The 14,176-nt window shown below is 54.8% G+C and overlaps 1 protein-coding gene across 6 annotated transcripts in view; it reads right to left on the bottom strand.

Annotated features, from left to right (window-relative positions):
- The window catches only part of LOC119966976 (dynein heavy chain 8, axonemal-like), a 1,648,910-nt gene that overhangs the window by 983,543 nt on the left and 651,191 nt on the right, over nucleotides 1-14,176 (bottom strand). The window lies entirely within an intron of this gene.

Below are 14,176 nucleotides of genomic sequence, written 5' to 3'. Positions count from 1 at the left end.
CAGTCACTAGGGACTGCCACATCTGCGCAGAGTGCAAGCCGTACTTCTATCGCCCCGAAAAAGCGCATCTGATAAAGGCTTTCCGCCCCTTTGAACGCCTCAACATGGACTTCAAAGGTCCCCTCCCATTGTACATCTCATCTGACGCAGCTCATCGCTCATGAATGAGGATCCCCTATCACTATGGATGTAGTCGGGGAAACCGAACAGAGCGAAGATGGCGTTGAGGGCCTTGATGACGGTGGCAGACGTTATATCGGGGCATGGGATGGCGAAGGGGAACCTGGAGAATTCATCGACCACACTGAGGATATATGTGTTGCAGTCGGTGGAGGGGAGGGGCCCTTTGAAATCCACGCTGAGGCGTTCAAAGGGGCGGGACGCTTTCACCAGGCGCGCGTGGTCCGGTCGGTAGAAGTGCGGCTTGCACTCCGCACAGACCTGGCAGTCTCTGGTGACTGACCGTACGTCCTCGACGGAGTAGGGCAGATTGCGGGCTTTGATGAGGTGGTACAATCGAGTGACCCCCGGGTGACAAAGGCTGCAGGGCCTGGAGTTGGTCTACTTGTGCCCTGGCTCATGTACCTCGGGAGAGGGCGTCTGGGGGCTCGTTGAGCTTGCCGGGGCGATACAAAATCTCATAATTATAGGTGGAGAGCTCGATTCTCCACCACAAGATGTTATCATTTTTGATCTTGCCCCGCTGCGTGTTGTTGAACATGAAAGCTACCGACTGTTGGCCAGTGAGGAGAGTGAATTTCCTGCCGACCAGGTAATGCCTCCAATGCCGCACAGCTTCAACGATAGCCTGGGCCTCTTTTTCAACGGATGAGTGCCGAATTTCAGAGGCATGAAGGGTGCGGGATAAGAATGCCTCGGGCTGCCTGCCTGGTTTAGAGTGGCGGCAAGGGCGACATCTGAAGTGTCGCTTTCTACTTGAAAGGGCAGTGTCTCATCTACTGCGTGCATCCCGGCCTTAGCTATGTCTGCTCTAATACGGGCGAATGCATGTTGTGCCTCGGCAGTCAGGGGAAATTGGGTGGACTGTATGAGTGGGCGGGCCTTGTCCGCGTAGTTTGGGACCCACTGGGCGTAGTAGGAGAAGAACCCAAGGCAGCGTTTGAGGGCCTTGGGGCAGTGGGGGAGCGGGAGCTCCATGAGGGGGCGCATGCGGTCGGGATCGGGCCCCAGGAGTCCGTTTTGGACTACATAGCCGAGGATGGCTAGACGGGTCGTGCGGAACACACACTTCTCCTTGATGTATGTAAGATTGAGGAGAGTGGCGGTGCGGAGAAATTTAGAGAGGTTGGCGTCGTGGTCCTGCTGGTCATGGCCGCAGATGGTGACGTTGACCAGGTACGGAAACGTGGCCCGCAGACCGTACCGGTCGACCATTCGGTCCATCTCCCTTTGGAAGACCAAGACCCCGTTAGTGACGCCGAAGAGAACCCTAAGAAATTGATAGAGCCGACCATCCGCCTCGAAGGCAGTGTATGGACGGTCCGATTTACGGATGGGGAGCTGGTGGTAGGCGGATTTCAGGTCAATTGTTGAGAAGACCCGGTACTGTGCAATCTGATTGACCATATCAGATATGCGTTGGGGGGGGGGGGGGGGGGGGGGGGGGGGGAATGCGTCGAGCTGCGTGTACCGATTGATAGTCTGGCTGTAGTCCACGACCATTCTGTGTTTCTCCCCAGTTTTAACCACTACCACTTGGGCTCTCCAGGGCCTATTGCTGGCCTCGATAATACACCTGGATTTGCGGGCGTCCGTGACTCCGGGAGCGACAATCCAGTCCTTTGGCCTCCCAAAGCAGCCGCTGGACCTCGGACCTGATGAAGGCCTTGTCCTGGGCGCTGTACCGTCTGCTCCTTCTGGCGACGGGCTTGCAATACGCAGTTAGATTGGCAAAAAGGGAGGGGGTCAACCTTGAGAGTCGTGAGGCCACAAATGGTGAGTGGAGGTAGGGGCCCGTCGAATTTGAGGGTGAGGCTCTGGAGATTACACTGAAAATCCAGACCCAGCAATAGTGCAGCACAGAGGTTGGGGAGGACGTAGAAGTGGAAACCGCTGAATTCGACGCCCTGGACAGTGAGATTGACCACGCAGAACCGTCGGATCGAGACAGAGTGGGATCCGGAGGACAGGGAGATCCGTTGGTTGGCGGGGTGGACCGCGAGGGAGCAGCGCCTTACCGTGTCTGGGTGAATGAAGCTTTCGGTGCTCCCGGAGTCCAGCAGGCAAGAGGTCGCGTGGCCATTGATTTTCACTATCGTCGAAGCGGTGGCCAGGTTGTGAGGACGGGACTGGTCCAGTGTCATCGAGACGAGCTGCATGCGGTCATCCGAGGATCCAGATGGGGAGCATCGGCGACCCGGATCCAGCGTTCCAGTCCCGTGGGGGAAACAAAATGGCGGCGTCCTGAGGACCTGTTGGGAACAAGATGGCGGCGTCCATGGAGCGCACATTGTGGGGGCGGGGCAAGATGGCGGCATACATGGAGCGCACGTGGTGGGGGCAAGGCAAGATGGCGGCGCCTATGGTGCGCATATTGTGGGGGCGGCGCCCACTGGTCGCACGTGACCCAGGGAGGAGAAGATGGCGGCGCCCACTGGTCGCACATGGCCCTGGGGGGAGAAGATGGCGGCACCCATTGTGCATTCGGTCAGGGGGAGGGGGCGATTGCGGGTGCGATAGCAGCGACTGCGCGGGCCTGGCACACAGCTGCGAAGTGGCCGTTTTTACCGCAGGATTTGCAAGTGGCGGTGTGGGCTGGGCAGCGTTTGCGGGGATGCTTCTGCTGGCCGCAGAAGTAGCAGCGGGGACCCCCAGGGTGCGTGGCATGGCGGGCGGTGCAGGCGTATTGATTAGGAGGGGCCCCAGCCGGGGGGGTCGCATGCGGGGTCCAGGAGGGGCAGGAGGGATGGGCCGCGCGGCCAGCGGGGTAGGCTTGAGTTTCGAGATGCGACCGTCAGGGAGAGCGCTAAAGTTTTCGTCTCCGTTAGGTCGAGCGTGGCCCCTTCCAGCAGTCGTTGACGGATGGGGTCCGATGCAATTCCCATTACGAATGCGTCACGCATGAGGAGATAGGAATGTTCAGTGGCCGTGACGGCCTGACAGTCACAGTCCCGTACGAGTGGGATAAGAGCCCGCCAGAAGTCTTCGATCGACTCACCAGGTAGTTGTACACGAGTGGCGAGTACATGCCTTGCGAAGAGTGTGTTTGTCTTCTGAGCGTAGTTCTCTTTTAGGAGTGTCATCGCTTCCGCATAACTTGGGCGTCCTGGATCAAATGGAACACGCTGGAGCTCAACCTGGAGTATAGAACTTGGATCTTCTGAGCTTCCATCGGCGTGGGGTCACAGCGTTGATGTAGGCCTCAAAACAAGCCACCCAGTGATTAAAGTCCTTTCTGGCGTCTGGCGAGTGCGGATCCAGCTGCAAGTGATCTGGTTTGATCCTGATTTCCATAATGTAGAAAAATCTGACTGTAATAAATTGATGCACGATCAATTGCACAAAAGACTCAGATTGGTACAACTGTGGCTTTATTACAGTCAGATGCGTGGCCTCTTACTGCAGCTGGCGAAATGGCTGATCAGGAGAAGGTCACGCATATTTATACGGTTCCTTGTGGGCGGAGCTAGCCGGCAGGGCCTACCGACGAACCTGTAGTGCAGATAGAACATAGAACAGTACAGCACAGAACAGGCCCTTCGGCCCTTGATGTTGTGCCGAGCCATGATCACCCTACTCAAACCCACATATCCACCCTATACCCGTAACCCAGCAACCCCCCCCCCCCCCCTTAACCTTACTTTTTAGGACACTACGGGCAATTTAGCATGGCCAATCCACCTAACCCGCACATCTTTGGACTGTGGGAGGAAACCGGAGCACCCGGAGGAAACCCACGCACACACGGGCAGGACGTGCAGACTCCGCACAGACAGTGACCCAGCCGGGAATCGAACCTGGGACCCTGGAGCTGTGAAGCATTTATGCTAACCACCATGCTACCGTGCTGCCATACCTTACCTTACATACCTTGCCAGATCCTACCTTACATCCCCTAATACAGATGCTCAGTGGTTCACCACACTGAGGATTGGAAAATCATCCTCAGACCATCTGCTATCTCCTCCCTGACCTCCTTCAGAAGCCTCAGAAACAATGTACTGGTCCACCTGGGCATATAGGGCACCCGTGACGGCGTGGATGCACCTGTGCACCGAGGCCTGTGAGAACCTGGACAGGTCCCCACTCGGCGACAGGAAGGACCCCATCGTGTAGAAGTTCAGGGCGACAGTCAACTTCACCGTCACTGGGTGGGCACCCTCATACCCCTGCGGTGCCAAATGTTCTATCACCTGGCAGAGATGTTGCACTGTCTGTCTGCTCAGCCGGAATATCTTGACAGCATGCCGAGTTGGCAGGCCCTCGAATGACAGATGCTGCCGGTACACACAAGGTCTCATGTGGCACCTCCTTGGCACCTCCACCTCCTCGGCCTGTTGGGCGGCCGGCCCTCCAGCATGTGCGGCTGCCACCTGCCTCTCTGCAGCCCATCTCTCTGCTGGCCGCTCTGCTCCTGCCCGTTCTGCTGATACAGCTACCCTCTCTTCTTGGAGCGACTCCCGCTCATACGGCCATAAGGCATCTTGCAGAACTGCAACCATCACCAGGTCGAACTCCAAATGCCATTGTATGCAGGGGCTGAAAAGCTAACATGTTAACATGATGCGCACCCCTGTGCCGAAACAGGTTCCATGGCCTACATGGATGCCCCGGTTGGAGTGCGGGCTCCGGCCCCGCATGTTTCCCCTCCCCCCACTCCTGCCCTGTCACTGTGGGCGCCCTGGACCTAGCGCCCGTCCCTGATGCCAGGGGTACCATTGGCTGGCACTGCACTCACTGGGGGCTGCCTTGAGTGTGGCCCTCGATGGTCCGCTGGTGGGTGGCGGCCGGTTGGCAAGGGTGTTTGGGCTAGGCTGTGGCAGGGGGGTGGGGTGGATGCACCCATACAGCCGGGGTCACTGAGTAGAGCCAGGGACTGAGGTGGGTGGTCAGTTGATGCGCAGCAAGATGGCTACCGTAATGACGGTCATACCTGGCCACCGCTCCAGTCCTGGGGGGGGCACGCCGGCTGCTCAACTTGTTCACCTCCCCCTCCCCTCCCCGGCCCTGGCAGGAGCAGCCCCCACCCCAACCAGCACAGCCAGTGTCCGGGCCTGCAGCCCGTAGTCACTCCATTCCATTTCCTAACTCCTCTCTCTCGCTCAGCAGCCACAATGCCAGGTTCACGATTTTTGAAACCACAAGTGAACCTTCGAGCCAATAACTCGGCCCATCGGAGGCAGTGAATCGCAGAGGCCCTGGAGAATAGAGGGCGAGGCCCACTAATGATATACAAAATGGTGTTTAAACGGCATCCGGCGAGCGACGCATTTACGCCATTATTGGGGCCTACTGCGATTTTGGTGTCGGAGGCTATTCTCTGCCCAATCATTTCGCCGTCGGCCAACGTTGAATCTGACCCTCGTGTTGACACCAGCTCAAAATTCGTGGAGTTCCACGACAACAAAATTAGCACCACACCTGGATCGATTCAGCTACTGTTCTGGGACTAGCACTGGCATCACGTGGAACACAATTGATACCGATGAGAAATGGTGCTGCTTCGCCGGATTCACGATTGACATTCAGGAGATTGACAAGCTGCAGCCGCATATACACACTACACTCCCCACGCACACACGCAATCCCAGCCAACAGGTGATAACAGGACCTCCAGCCCCATGCTTCATGGACGCCTAGCTGGATTCACTCCTGGACGCGGTGGAGGAGAGGTGGATGTAGCCTGGGAAGGAGGCTACCAGCCGCCGCAATCCGCCGTGTCTGGGTGGCATGGCCGGAGACCACAGTGGGCAACACCGTCCTGACTGGCCAGCAATTCCGTAAAACACTTCACAACCTCCTCAGGGCTGCCAGGGTGAGTAGGCAGCACTGTGCCCCTGGCACCAACCCCTGTCCAACACACCCATCACCCTACCCCAGAGGGTGGTCAGAACCCCACCCTGCAGCAAATGCCGACACACATACCAGCTGCCATGGCCTGGTGCCCTGGCCACTGAGGCCTCCAGCCACCGATACCGTGGGCTGCATGTGTCGCTCAGTCTAACACTGTTGTTTTCAGTTAATTCCCCCCCCCCCCCCCCCCACCCCGAGGCCCCAGGAGAAGGCCACCCACAACTGCTGGGCATGGTAGAAGACTGGAGGGGCACCGCCAGACGTAAAGCCCCTCACCGTGGTAGATCAGAGGGCCCTGGACATGGTTGGCGACCCGGAGGAAAGCGAGGTCACCGTGGTGGAGTTCGGCCTTGGGCGAGGAAGTGAGATCCTTTTGGGTTACGGTTCCTGTGACAGGTGTGTCAACAGCCCCCCCCAAAACCAGCCCCCACCACTCTCACCCTGCACCACCCTCATCCCTACACCTCCCTCAGCCTCACCCCCATGCCAGCCTCACCCCAACCACCCTCACCCTCACTCCCCCCCCCCCCCCCACTTTCCCCCATCTAGCTCCCCCGGCGCAGGCTGGTGCCGGCCACCGGGGGGCTTCCTGTCCCGGTGTCCGTCCCTGTCAGCGTCACACTCTGTAGCCCTTGTCCTGCGCTGTGCCGTAGGTGCCCTGCTTGGGTGCGCAGTGTCTTACCCAGTCAGCAGGGTGCCACCTGGTTGTGGGGGTGATGCGACCATCAATTCACTCAAGACACGAGTGGAAGTAAACTGTGGCTTTAATCTACTTACAACTGAGCCTGGCTGCGACCAGAAGAACTGAGGGCAGACTCACAAGACCGCAGCACTTTATACTTCCGGTAGTGGGAGGAGCCATGGGCGGAGCCAAGGGTGGAGCCCTGTACAAGCTCCTCATCTCCCCCTGTGGGCAGAGCCACGCAACGGCTCACAGGGACACAGTGATACACAGTGTGAATTATACGCATTATACATTCACCACATTCACCCGCTCTAAAAAAATTAAGTCCGGCGGGGGTGACGGGTCTACAGATTGAGTCGGTCCGGTGCCCGAGTCATCCGCTGGGATCTGCGTGCTGATGTCCGGTGTGGATCTGAGGGTGGACTCCGGGGGTGGTTCGTTCAGAGCTTCGTTCCTGACCGGTGCGACGGGCGAAAGGGGGCGCAGGAAACCTGTGGGCGTGGGGGCGCAGGGTATGGGGGGTCGGGTGGGGTGTAGTGTGAGGGGTACCTTGGCGGTGGTAGTGGTGGTGGTGGATCCTGCAGGCGCCAGGTCCCGGAGGGAAACGGTGTCCTGCCGGCTGTCGGGGTGTTCGATAAAGGCGTAGTGGGGGTTTGAATGTAGTAGTAGTACCCTCTCTACCAGTGGGTCCGTTTTATGTGTCCGGACGCTCTTCCGGAGGAGAACCAGGCCCGGTGTCCTCAACCAAGATGGAAGCAAGGCCCCCGTGGTAGTGCCCCTAGGGAAAACAAATAATCGCACGTGAGGAGTCTGATTAGTGGTCGTACACAAGAGGGACCTAATTTCATGGAGCGCGTCGGGGAGGACCTCCTGCCAGTGGGAGGTCAGGAGATTCCTGGACCGTAGGGTCAGTAGGACGGTCTTCCAGAGCGTCATGTTCTCCCTCTCCACCTGTCCGTTCCCCCTGGGGTTATAGCTGGTAGTCCTGCTTGAGGCGATGTCCTTGTCGAGCAGTTACTGACGCAGCTCGTCACTCATGAATGACGAACCCCTTTCACTGTGGACATAGTTAGGGAAACCGAACAGTGTGAAGACACTGCGCAGGGCTCTGATGACTGGATGGGAGGTCATATCGGGGCACGGGATAGCAAACGGCAAGGGGGAGAATTTGTCTATGATGTTGAGGAAGTACACATTACGGTTGGTCGAGAGGAGGGGCCCTTCTCTCGTTCAAAGGGCCGTTCAAAGGGCTGGGAAGCCTTTACCAGGTGGGCCTTGTCTGGTCTATAGAAGTGCGGTTTGCACTCCACGCAGATCGGGCAATTCCTGGTAATGGCTTTTACCTCCTCGGTGGAGAAAGGCAGATTGTAGGCCTTGATGTAGTGGGCGAGCTGGGTGACCCCCGGGTGGCAGAGGTCATTGTGGATAGCCTGTAATCGGTCGTCTTGCGCGCTGGCACATGTGCCGCGGGACAGGGCATCTGGGGGCTCGTTGAGCTTCCCCGGCTGATATATATCATAATTATAGGTGGAGAGTTCGATCCTCCACCTCAAGATCTTATCATTTTTTATTTTGCCCCGTTGCGAGTTGTTGAACATGAAGGCAACCGATCTCCGGTCGGTGATGAGGGTAAACCTCCTACCTGCGAGGTAGTGCCTCCAGTGCCGTACGGCTTCCACAATGGCTTGAGCTTCTTTTTCGACTGAGGAGTGTTGAAGTTCTGAAGTGGAGAGGGTTCATAAGAACATAAGAACTAGGAGCAGGAGTAGGCCATCTGGCCCCTCGAGCCTGCTCCGCCATTCAATTAGATCATGGCTGATCTTTTGTGGAATCAGCTCCACTTTCCGGCCCGAACACCATAACCCTTAATCCCTTTATTCTTCAAAAACTATCTATCTTTACCTTAAAAACATGTAATGAAGGAGCCTCAACTGCTTCACTGGGCAAGGAATTCCATAGATTCACAACCCTTTGGGTGAAGAAGTTCCTGCTAAACTCAGTCCTAAATCTACTTCCCCTCATTTTGAGGCTATGTCCCCTAGTTCTGCTGTCACCCGCCAGTGGAAACAACCTGCCCGCATCTATCCTATCTATTCCCTTCATAATTTTAAATGTTTCTATAAGATCCCCCCTCATCCTTCTAAATTCCAACGAGTACAGTCCCAATCTACTCAACCTCTCCTCATAATCCAACCCCTTCAGCTCTGGGATTAACCTAGTGAATCTCCTCTGCACACCCTCCAGCGCCAGTACGTCCTTTCTCAAGTAAGGAGACCAAAACTGAACACAATACTCCAGGTGTGGCCGCACTAACACCTTATACAATTGCAACATAACCTCCCTAGTCTTAAACTCCATCCCTCTAGCAATGAAGGACAACATTCCATTTGCCTTCTTAATCACCTGTTGCACTTGTAAACCAACCTTCTGTGACTCATGCACTAGCACACCCAAGTCTCTCTGAACAGCGGCATGCTTTAATATTTTATCGTTTAAATAATAATCCCGTTTGCTGTTATTCCTACCAAAATGGATAACCTCACATTTGTCAACATTGTATTCCATCTGCTAGACCCTAGCCCATTCACTTAACCTATCCAAATCCCTCTGCAGACTTCCAGTATCCTCTGCACTTCGCTTTACCACTCATCTTAGTGTCATCTGCAAACTTGGACACATTGCCCTTGGTCCCCAACTCCAAATCATCTATGTAAATTGTGAACAATTGTGGGCCCAACACGGATCCCTGAGGGACACCACTAGCTACTGATTGCCAACCAGAGAAACACCCATTTATCCCAACTCTTTGCTTTCTATTAATTAACCAATCCTCTATCCATGCTACTACTTTACCCTTAATGCCATGCATCCTTATCTTATGCAGCAACCTTTTGTGTGGCACCTTGTCAAAGGCTTTCTGGAAATCCAAATATACCACATCCATCGGCTCCCCGTTATCTACTGCACTGGTAATGTCCTCAAAATATTCCACTAAATTAGTTAGGCATGACCTGCCCTTTACGAACCCATGCTGCGTCTGCCCAATGGGCCAATTTCTATCCAGATGCCTCGCAATTTCTTCCTTGGTTCGGGAGAAGAAAGCTACTGGCCTCTCTGCCTGGTTCAGAGTGGCAGCGAGAGCGACCTTTGAGGCGTCGCTCTCCACCTGAAAGGGGACGGATTCATCCACCGCCCGCATGGCGGCTTTGGCGATGCCCTCCTTGATGCAGTTGAAGGCCTGGCGGGCCTTGGCTGACAGTGGGAAGAGTGTGGTCTTAAATAGTGGGCGGGCTTTGTTCGCATACTGGGGGACCCACTGGGCGTAATAGGAGAAGAAGCCAAGGTACCTCTTGAGGGCCCTGGAACAGTGAGGGAGAGGGAGTTGTATGAGGGGGCGAATACGGTCCAGGTCAGGCCCCAGGACCGCGTTTTCCACGATGTAGCCGAGGATGGCTAGCCTGGTTGTGCGGAAAACACATTTCTCCTTGTTGTCTGTGAGGTTGAGTTTCTAGGCGGTTTGGAGAAATCGGTGGAGGTTGGCGTCGTGGTCCTGCTGGTCATGGCCGCAGATGGTGACGTTATCCAAGTACGGAAACGTGGCCCGCAGCCCATACTGGTCCACCATTCGGTCCATTTCTCGTTGGAACACCGAGACCCCATTCGTGACACCAAAGGGGACGCGGTGGAAATGGAAGAGGCGGCCATCTGCCTCGAACGCCGTGTAGTGGCAGTCCTCCGGGCGGATTGGGAGCTGGTGGAATGCAGACTTCAGATCCACCGTGGAGAAGATGCGGTACTGGGCGATTTGGTTGACCATGTCTGCAATCCGGGGGAGGGGGTACGCATCGAGGTGCATGAACCGGTTAATGGTCTGGCTGTAATCAACCACAATCCGGAACTTTTCCCCGGTCTTGATGACCATCACCTGAGCTCTCCAGGGGCTGTTACTGGCCTCTATGACTCCCTCATGTAGGAGCCGCTGGACTTCAGCTCTAATAAATACCCTGTCCTGCAGGCTATACGGCCTGCTGCGAGTGGCTACGGGTTTGCAGTTAGCAGTGAGATTAGCGAAGAGTGGAGGGAGGTCGATTTTAGAATCGCTAAGCTGCATATAGTGAGAGGGGGCAGGGGTCCGCCGAAGCTGAGTGTTAGGATTCTATGATTGCATTGAAAATCGAGCCCGAGTAGGGGAGGGGCGCAGAGGTCTGGGAGTACATACAACTGGAAGTTGGAGTAGTTGACGCCCCGTATCGTTAATGTCGCAACGGTGCGCCCTTGTATTTGGACCGAGTGCGACCCCGAGGCGATGCCGTGCTGGAAAGATAGGGAGCGAATAGCGTCTTACCAGGTTTGGATGAACGAAGCTCTCGGTGCTCCCGGAGTCGAAGGGGCACGGTGTCTTGTATCCGTTGACCTGAACGGACATCATTGGGCTTTTGAGGTGCTTTGGCCGTGACTGGTCCAAAGTGACTGTGTTGAGCTGCGGGTAGTCGGTGGCTTGATCAGTGGTGCTGGAGTGGCTCCGTGATGACTCTCCGCGGAGGTCGTAGTCGTCGATATGCACATCGGGTGATGGCCAAGATGGTGGCCCCTGTTGATCGCACGTGGTGGGCGATGAGGAAGGTGGCGTCCAAGATGGCCGCCCCGTGGATCGCACGTGGTGGGCGGCGAGGAAGATGGCGCCCAAGATGGCGGCCCCCATGACGCGCACATGGCTGGCCGCAGGAGGAGGATTGCCAAGATGGGGGCCCCCATGAGTCGCACATGTCGTGCGGAGGCGGAGTCGGCAGACACGCTGCAACATTGCGGAGTCTGTGGGCCTGCGAGTTGGAGAAGCGATTGCTCTGGATACCGGTAGAGTTTGAGGGTTTAGTTTTAGATAGGCATACCTTTGCAAAATGTCCTTTTCGACCGCAGCTGCTGCAGGTCGCGTTGCGGGCAGGACAGTTCTGCCGTGGGTGTTGGGGCTGGCCGCAGAAATGGCACGATGGCGCTCCATGGTGGGCGGGTAGCCGCGTGGCGCAGGCCTGGGGCAGTCTCTGGTCGGGGGTCCACGATGGGGTCGCTTGGTCGGCTGGGAACGAGTTCAAACTTTGGAACGTGACCTCCAGCGAGGTTGCTAGCGTTACTGTTTCCTCCAGGTTCTGGGTCCCTTTTTCGAGGAGACGCTGGCGCACGTAATTGGACCGGACCCCTGCAACATACACATCACGGACAGCGAGTTCCATACGCTGGGAGGCAGTTACAGCCTGAAAGTTACATTCCCATGCAAGAGCTTTTAGGTCGCGCAGGTAGTCCTCTAGCGACTCTGCGGACCGCTGGTGGCGGGTAGTGAAAATATGCCTTCATTTACAGGCGCACGTATAGGCGGTCGAGTATAGCGAGGGCTTCAGTGTACGAGTCGGTACTATCGAGTTGAGTAGAAATGCGATGGCTCACCCGTGCGTGTAGGAGACTGAGTTTCTGCTCTTCAGTAACAGCGGAGGTAGTCGACGCAGCCAGGTAGGCCTTGAAGCACCGAAGCCAATGTAAAAAATTTTCCTTCACTTCTGCGGCCTGCGGGTCGAGTTGCAGTCGATCAGGTTTGAGGGCTGATTCCATAGTGGTTTTTTAAAGTCGATTAAATTGATGCGACCATCAATTTACTCAAGACATGAGTGGAAGTAAACTGTGGCTTTAATCGACTTACAACTGAGCCTGCCTGCGACCAGAAGAACTGAGGGCAGACTCACAAGACCGCAGCACTTTATACTTCCAGTAGTGGCAGGAGCCATGGGCGGAGCCAAGGGAGGAGCCCTGTACAAGCTCCTCATCTCCCCCTGTACGCACAGCCGCGCAACGGCTCACAGATGGAGCCCACAGGGACACAGTGATACACAGTGTGAATTATACGCATTATACATTCACCACAGGGGGGGGGGGGGGGGGGGGGGCACCGAATGCTACCGGCTAGCGCCATGCGTGCAAGCAGGTACCACGGATGGGCTGGGGAGGGGGTTGGGCTCCCGTTTGGACCGTAGCTGCAGCGGACCGTGAATCCTCTGTGCAATGCAAGGATTGGGCCCACATGTCCGGGTGTAGGGTAGATGGGAGTAGAGGTGTAATGGAGTTGAGCGAGAGAGAGATGAGGTAGGAAAATGAGTGGAGTGACTGCGGGCTGTCGACCCCGGACACCGGCCATGCTGGCTGCGGTGGGGGGTGCCTGCCAGCGGTATGGGACAATTGGGCGCGGCCGTTTGGACGCAGCCGTTTGGGCGCCATGGGACAATTGGGCGCAGCCAATTTGGCGCGGCCGTTTGGGTGCAGACGACAGAAATTTTTTTCGTTTTTGTGGCTAGTAAATTGTTGCAAATTGTTGCAAGTAAATTTAAAAACCTTAAATTAGTTCATTTAGTTTAGTTCATTTGGTGATTATGAGCAAGGCTCCTCAAGTACTCGATAGCATCCATGTTTTCAAATTTAAGAACAGTTTCATGTATTCTTTTATCTTTATTGTAAATTAAAAACCTTAAATTAGTTCATTTAGTTAAAAACCTTAAATTAGTTCATTTAGTTAAAAACTAAAGTTAAAAAACCTTTAGTTTAGTTCATTTGGTAATTATGAGCAAGGCTCCTCAAGTACTCGATAGCATCCATGTTTTCAAATTTAAGAACAATTTCATGTATTCTTTTATCTGCATCTCTATACTTTTTTAGTTTTTGTGGCGGTTCATGGCCGGCTAGTAACCTTTCATAATATGCATCTCTACCTTTCTGTACTTTACGCAGGCCATCAATTAGTTTCCATATGGTGGGATGATGCATGCCAAGTTCATATTTCAATCGACGGTGGGCTGCCTCCGCATTATTGTTTGTGCGGTCTTCCCCATTTAATGTTCTCTGATAAAGGTTCCAAATCTCAGGGCGAAATAAAGGTGTTCGTCTACCATTTCCTCGTCTGTTCAGACGACCAACGTATGTATCTTCAAACCAGTTGAGTAAATCTTGAAGTTCTTGCGGCAGTTGGGTCGCTAAAGCATCCAGATATTCATCGATTTTGTTCAAAGGTACAAAGGCAATGGCAATAATCATTTTAGCTTTTAACGCGAAATCTGGATCAGTGTTATACAAACTACGGAACCCCATACTAGCTAGATGTTTTTGCATATTTTGAGCTAAATGAAAAAAACATCCTTTTATTTGAATATCAGGGAATATGTCTTTCATAGCACTGTGCGCAGCTTGTTTATAATCACAGACGATTGAACTGGGTTTCAAGTTGGGTTCGATTTCTTTCAATAATGCGAACATTCTCGCATATGTGGTGCGTTGCTTGTTGGGCAAAAGAGCATAAACCGTAGGAGTAACTCCTCCGTGTTTTTTTACCATAATTACATAAATCTGAGAAAAGAGGCTGGGAGCAATACTGAATGTGCCATCTGCAAACCACATATCAGATGTCAATAAGTGCTGTAGCCA

This window comes from Scyliorhinus canicula, chromosome 6 (assembly GCF_902713615.1).
Source record: "Scyliorhinus canicula chromosome 6, sScyCan1.1, whole genome shotgun sequence".
Lineage (NCBI taxonomy): Eukaryota > Metazoa > Chordata > Chondrichthyes > Carcharhiniformes > Scyliorhinidae > Scyliorhinus > Scyliorhinus canicula.
Note: the sequence above shows the minus strand (reverse complement) of the source record. Positions and strands in the feature narration are given on the sequence as shown.